The following is a 16,609-nucleotide window of genomic DNA, read 5'->3' as shown; positions in this document are numbered from 1 at the left end:
ATCCAGGAAACATCACAGGACTGAGGACCGAACCCAGGCTTTGTCACTTGCAAGGGACATATCTACATCTGTCTCTGCCACTTACCTGGTCAAAGTTCTTCATCTGTAAAAGGAGATGATGCTAATGTTCTAAGGATTAGAATAATCCTTACATAAATGGCCTAACGAGAACCTGCCACATAATTGGTCTTCGAGGTGGTAATCAGTAGGCTTTAAGGAAAGACGTCACTTGGTTTCATCAATTTCCTTTCCTGCTGTGGGTTACCACAATAATTTTTTTAAGCAATACACCAATAGATGTCTAAAAATCTCTCCTCATGGAACATTCACCTGTAATAGTAATTTCAAGACATGACTCCTGCCATCCCCATTCCCAGGATCCACCCCTATGGATAGAAAGGGAAGAAAGGACATATCAAACTGCCAAGAAGAAGAGTTAGGGTGACACTGGGAACCTTATGTGTCATCTCTGACTCCTCCCCAGGTGACTGCTTCCTGACGGTGAAGTCCCACAGGTTACAACACTTACAAACATGCTATTTGACTCATAGAGACGGTTCAGTCACTGCCTGTCCCAGCCACGACTGTGCTGACTATAAAGGAGAGAGGACAGTTAAGTCAGGCTGTGGTTCATGTTTCGTGGCTTTTCTGAAGGTTAGACTCCTTGGAGACAGATTTATCATTCTCCGCTAAACGAGGACAACCAATATTGAATTACTGATATAAGCAGAGGGGGCTCTGGTGGTGTTCACAGACATGGAGAGGTAACATGTTAACTGGAAAGAGCACAAGATTTGCATGACTTTATTTTGTTTCTTTTAGCTGTGGGGTCCAGAACAAGTCATTTCCTTTAAAAGAAAAATTGGCTTGCCTTTAATTATACAGATTCTAAATGCATAGGTTACATGTATTTGTAAAAACACATATAAAGGCAAAGTTTCCCTCATGCCTATCCCTCCATCTCAATACCTTCTCAAGAGGAAGGATTTGTGGGGCAGCCCAGGTGGCTCAGCAGTTTAGCACCACCTTCAGCCCAGGGCGTGATCCTGGAGACCCAGGATCGAGTCCCATGTCGGGCTCCCTGCATGGAGCCTGCTTCTCTCTCTGCCTGTGTCTCTGCCTCTCTGTGTGTCTCTCATGAATAAATAAATAAAATATTTTTTTTAAAAAGAGGAAAGATTTGCTGTACTTTCAGGCATTTTTCTATCCATGTATGTATATCAGCATCTAAATATGTATACATTTACATAACATTTATATTTTGTTATATCTATATACTTTCTATCCATTTATGTGTATCTCATATGTGTGTTTATATATAATTTTGTGGCATGCATGGCATTAAATTGTGTATACTTCCCAGGCAGTTGGCTTATCTTACATAGTAATAACCGTTGGCTTGTTATGGATTGCCAATCCAATCCATTAAAGGCTACATCATTTTTTAAATGCTGCTCAATGATATCAATATTGCCTAGCATGGCAATACCAGGCTTAATCTGTGTGTTCTTGTGTTGATAACATTGAGCTAGGCTGGAGTTTTTTACACTTACAAGTGTGTCTCCAATAAAACTACATCCTGCTACATGCTTCCTTGGGCACATAAGTGGTTCTCCAGACTAAATATCAAGAAATGAAATTGCTGGATAAAAGAGCATTCACATATTCTATTTTGATAGATACTCCAAATGGGCAGGGCCCTTAACAGAATAGCAGAAGGATATGGTGATGAAGGGCCCGATTCCTGAGTTCAAGTCTTAGCTCTGCCACTTACTAGCTCACCTTTGCTCTGTCAAAGGTTCTTCATCTGTAAAACTATGATAATAGCAGTATCTACTTCATTTCGTTGTTAGGAAAACTAAGTGAGTATGTATAAAGCTCTTCTAAATGGTAGAGTAAGAACTCTGTAAGTGTTAGCTATCAGGAGCTTTGGGTTTTTTTGTTTTGTTTTTTTTAAAAGATTTCATTTATTTACTCATGAGAGACACAGGGAGAGAGAGAGGCAGAGACACAGGCAGAGGGAGAAGCAGGCTCCACGTAGGGACCCTGACGTGGGACTTGATCCTGGGTCTCCAGGATCAGGCCCTGGGCTGAAGGCGGCGCTAAACCGCTGAGCCACCCAGGCTGCCCAGGAGCTTTGGGTTTAATATCAGTAAAATCACCAAAACATCTTCCTCTCAAATTAGAAAAGAGATAGGAGGTTATAGAATTCTTTGAATCATTAGAGCCCTCGATGGATGCCAAGTTTTATTTTGGCCAATCTGCCCCAATCACTCGGTGGCTTGGCTGCTGTCAGCAGGAAAGCTGCTGTCAACTGACAGGGTCAGGGAAATACTCTCATCCCACATGCAGATAATAGCTAACCAGCGCCTCTGGAGCTGGCAGGAAAGCCAGCTGTCACCGTGCTTTCTCACTGGGGACAGGAGGGATTAGTTCTGATTACTCAACCTAATCCAAATGGCAATTGGTATCTGAGTTACTACAGATTTGGATGTCACATCTACTATCCCATGTTAGTTAGGGAAGCGTACGCTCCCCAAAGATGGGGTCTGGGAATTTGGGATCTGGGAATTTGGGGAAGTGGGTGAGGAGGAGGCAAACCAGGTGGGGAGAGAGAAACAATTAACATGTTTTTGGTAAGTTCTATGTGTCAGCCCCTAGGCTGGACACTTCGTAGACATCATCACTTTGAATCTCCACAGCAAAACTACCAAGGCAGGTGTTCTTTCCCATTTCATACATAATGACTTGACACTTTAAGGTAACTTTAAAAGCGTTGACATAACAAACTTAATTCCTCACTGCCTGCAAGGGACAGTGTTGATATTGCGTCCAGGTTTGTTGGAGCTCAAGCATTATTTTCTTTCTTGGGTGTGACTTTTGGGTTGTATGTGAGAAACAGAGGCAAGAAAATAAGCCCATGAAAAGATGCTCACTATCATTAGTCATTATGGAAATTCAAATTAATATAATGAATGAGATAGCATTTCACAATTACTGGAGTGGTTACAACATGATAGGCAACCAAGTGTGGGCAAGGATATGGAGAAAAATCCTCAAGCATGGCTGATGGGAATATAAAACAGTACAGACACTTTGGAAGACAGTTTGGCAGTTTCCAAAAAAAGATAAGCATGAATTTACCAAAAGTATCTCACCACGAGAAATGAAAACAAATATTCACACAAAGACTTGCGCACAAATATTAACAGGATTATTCATAATAACCTAAAATTGGAAATAACCTAAATTTCCATTGGAAACAATCTAAATGCCCACTGGAAAAACCTAGTGAACAGATAGACAAATAGGGTATAGCCACACCATAGAATACTATGGAGAAATAAAAAGGAAAAAACGTGGATACACAGTACAATATGGATGAACTCCAAAAAAATTCCAGTGAAAGAAGCCAGACACAAGAGACCACATACCGTAAGATTCTGTTTATATGAGATATCCAAAAGAAGTTATAAAGACCAAAAGTAGATTAGTAGTTGCTGGAGATGGAGGCAGCGGGAGAACACTGATTAATAATAAATGTGCATGGGGGCACCTGAGTGACTCTGTCAGTTAAGCACCCAACTCTTGATCTCAACTCAGGTCTTGATCTTGGGGTCATAAGATGGGACCCTGTGTTGAGCTCAATGCTGGGTGTGGAGCCTACTTTAAAAAAATAGTAATAATAATAATAATAAGTGTCCATGAGGGATCTTTTTGGGGTGATGAAAATGTTCTAAAACTGATCTATGATGATGGTTGTACGACTTGATAAATTTACTTCAAACATCATTGAATTGAAGACTTAGAAGAGGTGAATTATAATTGCGGGATGGGTGAGAAAAAAGGAAAAGGTGAATTATACAAAATGCAATATATGTCTCAATAAAGTTAATTTTTTAAAGATTTTATTTACTTATTCATGAGAGACACACAGAGAGAGAAGCAGAGAGACGGGCAGAGGGAGAAGCAGGCTCCCTGAGGGGAGCCCGATGCGGGACTTGATCCCAGGACCCCAGGATCACAACCTGAGCCAAAGGCAGATGTTCAACCACTGAGCCACCCAGGTGCCCCAATAAAGCTAATTTCCGAAATAGAAGCAAGGAGACAAACATGTCATAAGCACATATTGCAGTCATTGCAGTCTTACCTGTGATAGCAAAAGACTGGAAGCAACCAAAATCTCCACAGGTAGGAATATGGTTACAGTTTATCTGTTGAATGGATTTTCTATTTTTAACAGCAATGGGCATTAAAAATGAATAAGGAATTTCTGTATGTATTGATATGAAATAATCTCCAAGATATATTGTTCAGCGAAATAAAATATAGAAGAGTGGAGAGCAGCTATCACTTGTATAGGCAAAACAAGAAGAATATTCTGATACGCTTATCCATACACACAATGATTCTAAAACCTCTCAAGACACTGGTACCATGGTTGTCTCTGGATGGAGGCCCAAGTATCTAAGGAAGGGGAGTGGGAAGCCTGTTAAAAACAGTGATTGGGACGTCGGGGTGGCTCAGTGGTTGAGCATCTGCCTTCAGCTCAGGTCATGATCCTGGGGTCCTGGGATCGAGTCCCACATCGGGCTCCCTGCATGGAGCCTGCTTCTCCCTCTGCCTGTGTCTCTGCCTCTCTCTCTCTCTGTGCGTGTGTGTGTGTGTGTGTCTCATGAGTAAATAAATAAAATCTTTTTAAAAAGAATAGAAAAAAGAAAAATGCCCCTGAAACTGGCAGCTTAAGTGACTTTTCCAAGGTCCTACAGCTTATGAATGGCAGAGTCCATAATTCTTGATTCTAATTTTCAACTTACTATGTTGAGAGGACATATTCCTCTACTGGGCTTATCCCTGTCTTCTCTCCGGGCAAAGACAGGGTAGAAAGAAAAGATCACGATGCTATCAACATACAGAGCAGGACTGTACTGTTAATGAGACCAACTGCCATGGACTAACTGGCTAACATCACTTTGGTTGGAGGTTGAACATGGGGGGCCGAAGGCTGTGTCCCATGGAGGCATGTGTCATCACAGTCCTCACTGTGTTGTGAAGAAATCCTCTCTCTCGTTCCTCTTCCTCTTGTCCTCTGCTTTCTCCTAGGCTCCCTGGGTCGCTCTTTGGAGAGAATGTCTATTTTTATTTTATTTTATTTTATTTTATTTTATTTTATTTATTTATTTATTTATTTATTTATTTATTTATTTATTTATTTATTTATAATGTCTATTTTAAATTGGACCAAAATGTGTGCAATGTCAGGCATCTGTAGACAGGGGAGCACCTGGGGAAAGTTCTCCTCCCTTCTGTCCCCTCCCGGCCTGGGATGGGAGCTGGGGCTGCTACGGAGAGTGCCAGTGTCACCTCGGCCACCTTCATCCGCCATCCTTCTCCCAGCCAGTCAGGGGGCCTTGGGAGAAAATGTTGTGGTTTTGCCTCCACTTGCCTTGTTTTCTGAAGAATTATTTTTATCATTCATTATCAAGCTGTTTTTAGTAAAGTGTGCCTAAGAGATAAGGAGCACCACCCCCAAGGAAAGCAGGGGAGTAGCACTGTACCATGCGTTCACTGCAGTCACACACAGGACCCTTCTACAGGAGATTTTTTTTAAACTTGTTTGGGCTGCAGTTTAAAGCAGGCCCGGGGATCCCTGGGTGGCTCAGTGGTTTAGTGCCTGCCTTCAGCTCAGGGCGTGATCCTGGGGTCCCAGGATCGAGTCCTACATCGGGCTCCCTGCATGGAGCCTGCTTCTCCCTCTGCCTGTGTCTCTGTCTCTCTGTCGTGTGTGTGTGTGTGTGTGTGTGTGTGTGTGTGTCTCTCGTGAATAAATAAATAAAATCTTCAAAAAAAAAAAAAAATCCCAGACCTCCTTGACTGGCCAAGTTTCCCAGTCGTCCTAACTGCATTCCCCACATTCCTCTCCCATCATCACTCCACCTGGACCTCAAGGATGGGTGCGACCTCAGCCTTCCTGCTTCCTGGGCCCTGATTGGTCCAGATTGGTCCTCCCTGGCCCAGGGCGCCTGAAATTCCCACCCCTGGCCCTCCACTCCACAACTCTGTGTGGGACACGCCTTCTCCAAGCTGCCCTTCGTGTTTCGTTTTGCTCAGTGTTGTATCCTTTACACAGAAAGACCATCTTCCATCTGGTTCTTCCATTCAAGTCCCACTAGTTTTCAAACCCCAGCTAAAGGGCTAAATTGTCCTTGAAGCCTCCTCTGAGAGCCTTAGGGTGGGAGGAAAAAAGAGCCTCCTCCCCAAATGGTGGACCACTCACTTCCGTGCGCCCTGCCTACACTCAGTGTCCCCCACAGACATACTCCACTGTGAGAGGTTTGCCTGCAAGACGACTCCTGGGTTTATCTTTTGTGTTCTCCCCAGTTCTAGCATATTGTGACTGGGCCTGCCACACATCTTTTGAAAAGTAGGCAAGTTTAGTGATTGAAAGGATCAACGCAAATAGGGTTTCCCCAGAAATTACAGGCCCAAGAAACAGCTAAAGCAGTGACCCTCAGGTGTGGTCCCTGGACCACGCCATCCATCCGCATCACCTGAGGACTTGTCCGAAATGCAAATTCTCCGGACCTTCAGAGGCAGAAACTCTAGGGGTGGGACCCAGGAGCCTGTATTTTAACAAGCTTTCTGATTCTGTTGCGCTTTAAAGTTTGAGAACCACTGGACTAGAAGAAAAATCTCCAACTACTGACTGAGGAGCAAATGAGCCTGGTTATCCAAGAGCAGGAGTGAAGACCAAGTGAAGATAGAGGTGAGTTGTGGGTCTTTTTCCTCTTTTGCAAGTTGGGCATTTATTCTTTCATTTTTACCAACCCTAAGATGACATGCTTACTGTCTCCCAAGTTCCTTTACATTTCTGAATGTCTAGATTTCCTTTTTGGCAGAAAAGAACAACAAGTTTCCTTGTGAACCTGTCAGTAGCTCAAGCAAAGGATTTATCAAGCTACTCTGATGTGCCTGGGCAGAAGCTGTGCCGTAGCTCAGTCAAGACAGTGCAATAATAAAGATGTGGCTAGCATTCTTTGGACCTGTCCCATGAGGCCTACTCATGACTCTTGTCTGCTCCATCCCTCTATGCCTGACTTATCCTCACTCCAGAACGAGGAAGCACCCTGTTCATAATGCGCTTTCATCACTGACCTCGAAATTCCAGCCATGGCTCTTGAAATGTCCATCTAGCTGCTGTCTCCGCTGAGCCCCCCATGGCTAGCCCATTTCAGAGTGTTCTCACATGTCCTCACTCCACTAGGCCTCTGTCCAAGCAAAAAGGTGCCCCTAGAAAGTTTGAGGAAAGACTGGACCTGTGCCTTAATTTTCATAATAATCACAGAGATATCACTTCATATGTATAGATTTATACCTTTACTTTCCATTCTTATGGATTATGAGAACTCATATTTAAATATGGCACTGATATATATTAAAAAGTATCCTATGATGTTGATAAATCCCTACCTGTACAGGTAATAAATATACCATCAACCATCTTCAAACAAAAAATAGTTTTTCTCATTTATTGCAGGCACATTCTAAAATATAATCTTTTTTTGTTTGTTTTGCTCTCAAACACTTTATTTTTAAGTACAGAAGTTTCCTCAAAAAATCTAATTTTCTTTTTTTTTTTAAGATTTTTATTTATGCGTGAGAGAGAGAGAGAGAGAGCACATGAGTGTGGGGAGGTTTAAGGGAGAAGCAGGCTCTCTGCTGAGCAGGGAGCTGGAGGTGGGACTCAATCCCAGGACCCTGAGATTATGGCCTGACCTGAAGGCAGATGCTTAACCAACTGAGCCACTCAGGCACCCAAAAAATCTAATTTTCTACGTTATTTTGGTTTAATCATTGTATTGATGTCAAAAATGTGTTAACTTCCACCACTTTAATAGTTTCTATTGTAAAAGCATTTAGAAGTTTTAGCAAAAAAGAGAGAGAGAAGTTTTTAAATTAACCAAGGAGAAGAACTGGCCTTTGGGGAGAAGCTAGGATGTTACATATACTTTAGGTATATTTATTCATGTCCCCATCACTCCAGTCAGAGTGGATGTTGCTATCTTCATTTCACAGATGAGAACATTGGAGTTCAAACAGGCTGAAAAACTGTGCTAGACTCAGAATTTGACTGGAAATCTGACTCCAGAGCCTGTGCTTTACTCCTCAGCATCCCCGGCCCCCCACTACCTTCTACCCACATTAGAATGTCCACCGCTTCCTCCTTGCTTAGGCTGATATCTACATGTAGGTGTGCATGGGGCGCTTAAAAACAAATTAGATTGGGACAGGGGAGATTTTTGCCTGTGACAGACACAAGAATCCACATGACCTAAAAGCCTTCCCCAGAAAGTGAGTGTTTTGCAAAAACTCGAAAAGGACGATGACATTTGGCAGCAAATCTGTTTCAATTTGTTTTAAATCCTGATTTCCAAGATCTGAATGTGCTAATGGACCATCAGTGCCTGTTGATACAGGATTTGTCAATTTGTTGATTCAGAACAACATCCTGGATTTTGGTACATAAGTCTCACAGCAAAGAAGTTCTTTCAATTTACCCTTAGCTGGCTGGCATGCTGTTAAAAAAAAAAAAAAAAAAAAAATCTCTTACCTTTCCTGGTCACTTAAGCTTCCAAAATTAAGGATAACTATACTTAAGGAAAAGACTGGGGAAGGGAAATATTAGAGCAGAAGCAGCTCTAAATGCTGTTCTTGCTTTTATCTATTTTTAAATGATTGCCAGATGTCTGTAACTGACACCCTTAATCGGTGGTTTTAAAGTTTGAATGTGTTCATCAAAATGCAATGTGACAGTGGGGCCATTTTATCGATGGATTTTTTTTGATTGACTTCTTGCCTTAAATTTTTAAAGAATCTATTTAACAACTTGAGTACAACATCCTGCCTATGGTTAACGAAACTGCATTATACACTTTAAAATTCGAGAGGTTAGATGTCAAGCGTTCTTACCTCAGTTTTTTTTAAAAAGGGAGGGGGAAAGGAGAGGAAAGCAAATCTATTTAATGACTTGATGAATGTCTCCATCAGCCATTTTGAAATGCCTGATAGCTTTTCAGCAATTTGCATTCTGGGTGTCAGACAAGATACTGCTGTGTCCATCCAGAAAGTGGGGATTTTCAATCATTCATATAATCTAAGCAATAACTTTTGACTAAAATACTCAAATATTTCAGACAGAAGGATCTGGGGCTGAGTTACCAGGATGATCACTCCAATTTTTCATGTTACTTTGCAAAACCTTTGCAGATCACTCCTTCGAGTCTTTTTCATGTTACTTTGCAAAACCTTTGCAGATCACTCCTTCGAGTCATCCTGTGTGTGTGTTTTAATTGCTGAGATAGAAAGTGTCTATTTTAATTACTGCTGGGCCCAAATAAACAGACATGAAAAATAATCATTTCCCAAGAGGGTCTGAACGGACCTAAACTACAAATGGTAATTTGGCTACTTTAAAGCCTATAGAGTCAAATGTGCCAGATGGCCCCTACTTGTTCCGTCCTGTTCTGTATCATCAGGAAACCATCTGCTCTGTTCCTTATTGCAAAAATGCAAACAACTACATATTTAAAGCACAGCCATTCCTTATGTAAAAACCAAAGTCTGGATACTTACTTTTCAGTATTTTTCGTCCAAGAGACGTGATAAGAGGGCTGGCTCGGCTGTGGGCTCCCCGGGCTGTGTTGGGAGGTATTGATTGGGTGTCCCTGCTCCTGGGACTGGGCATTCAGAAGAGTTACAGGGTTCAGGGTCTTATCCACGTTCAAGTCAAAGCACAGTTGGGTCTGTTTCCAGAAAAGCTCCTATCCTCCTAAGAGGGAAAATTCTGTGCCCAGGGACGTTCTGGAAGAAGACATTTTTTCCCTGCCCTTGAATAAACTAGGTCATTGCTGAAGCTGGAGAATATTTTTTAGCATCACTGTGATGAAACTTGAGGGCTGTTTCTGCAGTAGGTGTGACACTTGTTGACGCCGCCGGGGAGGCCCTGGCAAAGGGACCTGGTGAAATGCAGCTCCAGCGAGCTGACGAAACACAGACGAGCTGTCCCCGAGGCCTGGGACACCGAACACTGCTCTGCAAGATTGTGCAGGCCCTCAGCTTTAGTGGCTTGCCTCCTAGAAAAGCAGAATCTTGCTGTCTGATAAAGTCTCTGGGGCCGGAGTGACACCGGCAGTTCTCAGACCAAGAATACCAGGCATAGGAAACCTGTGCAGGGGGTGGTGGGGGTGAAGGGGAGGTGAAAAAAAGAGGCATTATGCTGTTCGTTTAGAACTGGTATTACAGTTGTTCTCTGAAGTTCTCTGAGAAACGCAGAAGCCACAGCAAGCAGGATCCACCCTCCTCCCTCCACCCCTAGCGGTCCTCCCCACACCCTCCCCTCCCACCCTGTCTCTCTCTCTCTCTCTCACACACACACACACACTCACACACACATTCTCTCTCTTCCTATTTCTGACTACAGTAGTAAGAAGAGAAGAGAGGAAGAACACAAGAAAACCATAGGAAAAAAAAAAACGCCACAAATCTGTCAAATTGTCAAGAATTGCTCTTGTTACATACCAAGTAGAATTTGTAATGTGGGCATTTCTTTTATTGAACTGTGTCCAAATCCAAGACAGAAGATAAACAAAATCCAGGAGTATTTTCTCTGGAACTACTTTGTCTCTCCGGAAAAGTATGTGCCATACCTGGAAACTGACAGCTTGGAGAGAAACTTCTTAGGACACTCACAGAGGTGGCTAAAATTAGCAGCTCTGAGTGAGTGACTTTGAAGGGGACATAACTGGATACACTCACTCTGTGCTGGGCAGTACAATCCTCAAAAGCAGACTGTGCTTGCATAGAGCAGTGTGTGCATCACCATACCTGGATGGAATGAAATTTTTCACAAGATGAAAAAGTCATCACCTAAAGTCATTAAATATCAAGATGTATATGGTTGATGTGATCTGTTTCTCAGTTTCCTCTTCATATGAGAAGAAAGGCATTGAAAGCCGAGAGACTCTAAAATAATGACTGTCCCATTGGGAACACACCTATGAAACGCAGCCGGATGCAAAAAATTACCACCCCTTGATGACTGTGGGTATCAGCTGGTTTTATTTAAAGACGGATCCTCTTCATAGAGGCTCTTTCCAAATAAAAGCAGAGAACATTAAGAGAGCAGATAAGAGGAAGGTGTGATGATAAAAAATAAATGAAAGTTATCACACAGCAACAGGATAGGATAAAGACAAAGGGAACCAACATCCCAATGCAGTAGACAGACATATATGGTCATGAAAGAATTGTTGCCTGGGAGTTCTTAAATGGAAAAGTTGTCACTCATTATGAAACTTGCTTTTGTTCCTGACAAACCATCTGAAAGATGGACCCCCTCCCAGTCTAGCATTCATCTTCTAGTAAAATAAATGTAAGGAGCAGAGGATTAAAATATACATATAATTTATATTGGATTATAAATTTTATTGTATATATTGGCTCAGTGTATATATATACGATATATACAATATACTGTATATATTGTTTATATATTTTATTGTTCATCTCCTTAACCTGCAGCCATAGAGTTTCTGTTTTATTTATTTATTTTTTAAAGATTTTATTTATTTATTCATGAGAGACACAGAGAGAGAGAGAGAGGCAGAGACACAGGCAGAGGGAGAAACAGGCTCCACACAGAGAGACTGGCGTGGGACTCCATCCTGGGTCTCCAGGATCACGCCCTGGGCTGAAGGTGGCACAAAACCGCTGAGCCTCCAGGGCTGCCCAGAGCTTCTGTTTTAATCTTAGGTTTGGGGAGCAAGAATAGATGACAGTCAGAAACAGACCTTGGGATTAAATTCAATGAGGCCAGGACACTGTTCTGAATTTTCTGTGGTTTAAGGTATTGAAGAGAAAAAGGAGGGCATACATTTGTGCCTTTTCAATAGCATTTAAAAATACATGAGTTTGTGATTAAAAATGAAGACCTAAAAATGTTTAGTATCATTCCAGGTAAAGTAATATAGCACATAAGAAAGTATGCATAAGTTATCTCTTTTTTCTGAAGCTAGAGAAGGAGAAACAAGAACCTCCCTTTATCCATCCAGAGAGCAGAGTTGGAAATATTTTTTTATTTTTTTTTTATTTATTTATTTTTTTAGATTTTATTTATTCATGAGAGCCAGAGAGAGAGGCAGAGACATAGGCAGAGAAGCAGGCTCCATGCAGGGAGCCTGATGTGAGACTCAATCCCAGGACCCAGGGATCATTCCCTGAGCCAAAGGCAGACGCCCAACCACTGAGCCACCCAGGTGCCCTGGACATGTGTTTTTTTTTTTTTTTTTTTTTTTTATTGGATGTCCTTTAATTGCTTCTCTCAAAGACCTTTGGGGCTTTGTTATTCTCTTCGTTTCTCAAATGAGTGGGTGCCTCACAATTCCTTGGCCACTCTAGGCTCGATGGGACCAGATCGAGTCAGTTCCCAACTAATCTGAATATTTAAAGCCAATTCATTAGGTTCTCAAGCTGCTCTTCACTCCCATAAATTGGGTTTGAATTGGTACGTGAGGAGTTTATCTGTTCATTTTATCCCTGCTGGCACAGAAGGCCCTCAAATGTTCATGTCTAACTGCACTCCTAATGGTAGGAGTGATGAATGCCCTTTCCAGCAGAGCACATTCTTGGCTGAGACTTGGTACCAATCACATGTCAGGTCAGATCAGATTTTCTGCCAGGGTCCTTGGGTCAAGCCGGAGCTGAGGCAGCCTCTCCACCTTCAGGGCACAGTCTGCATTTAGGGAGAGCCCCCCACTACTGAGAGCATCAGCTCGGATTCCCTCTCTCAATAGTCCATATACCTAGGATATAGGGGTTCTCATAGTTTATGCACTGGGTGTGCTATCTTGCCGGTGGACATGACCCAAATCCAACTTTTGCAACCTTCATTCACTTCCCCATACTGCCAATCAGGTAGGTCAACCAATAGGCATTTTGAACTCTTTAAGTGCAGTGGCAACAGAAATATCAATGTAAATACAGGACTGTGTTCTCTCGTGATGTTTTTCATACCAGGTAACATAAAATTTTTCATGAGAATATGAGGTTTAAAAAATTCTTGAAAAAAGGGGCTCCTGGCTGGCTAGTTAGTGGAGCATGTGACTCTTGACCTTGAGGCTATGAGTTCAAACCCCCTGTTGGATATACAGGTGACTTAAAAGATCTTTATTTAAAAAATTTGCAAAATAATTTTTAAAATGCAGTTTTCTCAGAATTCTTATATTCAAGAAGGGCTTTTCCAACCATATGAATGTTGCTTGGAAGTTAGATTTCATTTTCCCCCAAAGGGTCAAAATAATAAATGGGAGTTAGGTTCACAGAACACCTTACAGAAGTACTAAATCCATCGTGTACCCAAAGTGCCATATTTCAGCTTCCTAAAACCGCAAGTGTCAAAACTAGGTTAAAATTCAATTTAACTAAATATGAAAGTCAGTCCGCAAAAAAACATCCAGACTTTGACTTCCAAGATAAAATTCTGGCACAGTTTATTTCAGTTTCACAAATACTAAATGAAATTAATTAGTTAAACAGTGCCTGGATATTTAAACTTTAAAAAAGATTTATGTATGCTGTTTATACTATTTTATAAAATTTTCCTTTTTAAGGCTTTACTTTTGATTATAAGAGCAATATAAACTCGTTACTGAAAATTACATACTCATTGCTGAAAATCTTTAATATTTTGATTTTGAAATCTCAAGATAGCCACCATTTTTTGGCTAATTGCCTTCTACCTCTTTTATTTTCCCTTTCTGGGTGCTTATACATTCAGAAAGTGACATTAGTGGGTGAAAAGTATGAACATTTTAAGGTTTTGAAACATATTGGCCAAATAAAACAATAGTGGTTGTATTGCATTACATTTCTAACAGTAGGTCTGAGCCCACCCATCTCACTGAGGGGGCAACTCCTGGTGCTTAGCACATCCCTGAAAATGTTTGGGTAATCTTAGAAGCAAAATTAATATTGTAATGTACATTTATTTGATTACTAACAAGGCTAAATATTGTTTCATGAGTTCATTAGTCCCTGTTTCTCTGATGGATTGTCTCTTCAAATTTTTTGGCCACCTTTGAGTATTTTCCTTTGCAACATATAAAAGCATTTCATGTGTAATTTGTTGCAAATGGGTTCTATCTTCCAATTTATGGTTTTCCCTTTTACTTGTGAAGTTCTGACATAGAGAAGTTCTGAATTTTTATTTACCAAAAATGAGCTCAGGGTCAGGAGGGAAGGAGGAATTGTTTAATGAGTTCTGAGTCTCAGTTTTGCAAGATGAAAAAGTTCTGGAAATCTGTTTCACAACAATGTGAACATACTTAACACTACTGAACTGCACCCTTAGAAATGGCAAATTCAGGGGGCACCTGGGTGGCTCAAACGGCTACAGTCTCCCTCCAACTTCAACCATGATCTGGGGTCCTGGGATCGAGCCCCCATTGAGCTCCATGCTCAGTGGGGAGCCTGCTTCTCCCTCTCCCTCTGCCCCTCTACCCTCCCAATGCTCTCTCTCTCTCTCTCTCTCAAATAAACAAATAAGATCTTTAAAAAAGAAAGAAAGAAATGGCAAACTTTGTTATTTTTTAAACCACAATAAAAAAGAAAACTATCTTTTTCCTATGGTTTCTTCCTTAGCTTATAAAGCCTCCATTTTTCTATGGACTTATCCACTATCCATGCTGCTGCAGGTAGAGCAGAGAGTAAAGTTGGGTCTGAATCAAGCTCTTCTCCTTTTTTCATGTTACTTCATCTATGCTAGTGTCCTGGATCAGTCTGTGTCTTTTTCCTTAACCCAGATATCTAAGATTCTCAGTTCCTTTCTTAGTGGCTTCCACCCTTCGCAACTAAGAGATTGATACAGATAGGATTTTGATTTGAAAACTAGATTTCCCCCCATTAAAAATAGAATGAAATGGGAGGTAAGACTTAACTGTGACTGAATAAAGAGGCTGGAAAATCTCCCTCAAAAGCAACTATAAAGATGGAAAATACAAAAAAATACAGATAGATAGATAGATAGATAGATAGATAGATAGATAGATAGATAAAATAGATAATACAGACAAGCAGCCATTTTAGTGCTCCAGATATCAACTAAAGGCATCCAAAAATTTGAGAAGCATTTATAATGGAAAAAGCTCTCCATTTAGGGTACTAACAATGAGTGTGTTTGACATCCTTGGCTGGACTTGCTCCAGTTCCCCCATCCAGCTCTGATGTCATGGAGTTCTGCTAGAGCAGGCTGTGAGAACTGGCATTTTCTCAGCCACTGTCCAAGGGGACTTACTGGATTTGGAGCAGTGGAAAACACCTATGCCCAGCAGTGTTAGCAATGGAAGTAACTCTTAGTAGCAGATGAGTGGAGAAGGCCCACTGCTCCACTAGTTTGAGAATGGAATTGAGGTTGGGACAAACACCTGCCTGGCTGAGGCTGCAGGCATGTGCAGTGGAGACAAGGGAGGACCCAGCTCTCCATCCACATGCTCCCAGCATGCACAGAGAAGACATGAAAGGGCCCAGCACAAAGTAAGTATCAGGGCAGACCGAACATGGCTGAAACTTGAATGGGTTCCCCTACCCACACACAGATACATTGTCAGAGGATGGAAGTTTTACTGGCACAAGGTATTCAACCACAATCTCTGTCCAATCATTAGCTGACCTGAGGCTATGCAGACATAGGAGTGACCCCCTAGGAAGCCAAGCTTCAAAAAATTTAAAGAGGGGTACCTGGGTGGCTCTGTCAGTTAAGCATCAGATTCTTGATTTCAGCTCAGGTCATGATTGTGGGGGTATGAGATTGAGTCCTGCATTGGGCTCCATACAGGGCATGGAGCCTGCTTAAGATTCTCTTACCCTATCTCTCTGCTCCTCCCCCCACCCAACTGGGGTACTCACAAACACTCTCACACAAAAAAGGAAGGAAGAAAGAAGGAAAATTTAAAGAAAACTGAATGGAAATATCTGTGTCCACATACTTTAGGGGAGACAGATTTCACAGACAAGTTACTAAACTAACAAATAACCAAGCAGCAGCAACAACTTGTTGGAGGTGGAGGGATGACTAGAATTCAGTTAACACACACACACACAAAAAGCATTTACCACATATTATCTAAATTTTCAAATTTTCAACAAAAAGCCATGAAACATGCAAAAAAATAAGACAGTATATTCTAACACAGGAAAAAAGCAGTCAGTAGAAACTCAGTATTACCCTGATACCAAAACCAGACAAAGACATCACAAGAAAATAAAACCAAAGACCAATGTCTTTCAAAAACATAAATGCAAAAATTCTTAACAAAATATTACTAAGTAAAATGAGCAACATATGAAAAGGACTATATCCCATGACTGGAATTTATCCTACTAATTTCAGTTTAACACCTGAAAGCCAATCATTATAATACATTTTTAATAATATAAAAGACAAAACTACAGGATCATCTCAACAGAGGCAGAAAATACATTTGATAAAATACAACTTCTATTCATGATTAAAAAAAAAACTCTCAGAAATTAGGAATAAAGGGCATCTACAAAA

The 16,609-nt window shown here is 41.3% G+C and overlaps 1 protein-coding gene across 1 annotated transcript in view; it reads right to left on the bottom strand.

Annotated features, from left to right (window-relative positions):
- The window catches only part of ALPK2 (alpha kinase 2), a 145,099-nt gene that overhangs the window by 110,436 nt on the left and 18,054 nt on the right, over window positions 1-16,609 (bottom strand). Inside the window, 2 exon segments of the mRNA XM_035712423.2 lie at window positions 9,634-10,224; window positions 10,579-10,884. The gene's annotated coding sequence lies outside the window, so the exon portion shown is untranslated.

The sequence above is a fragment of the Canis lupus genome, chromosome 1 (assembly GCF_003254725.2).
Source record: "Canis lupus dingo isolate Sandy chromosome 1, ASM325472v2, whole genome shotgun sequence".
NCBI classification, from domain to species: Eukaryota; Metazoa; Chordata; class Mammalia; order Carnivora; family Canidae; genus Canis; species Canis lupus.
This window is presented reverse-complemented; position numbering and strand designations above follow the sequence as displayed.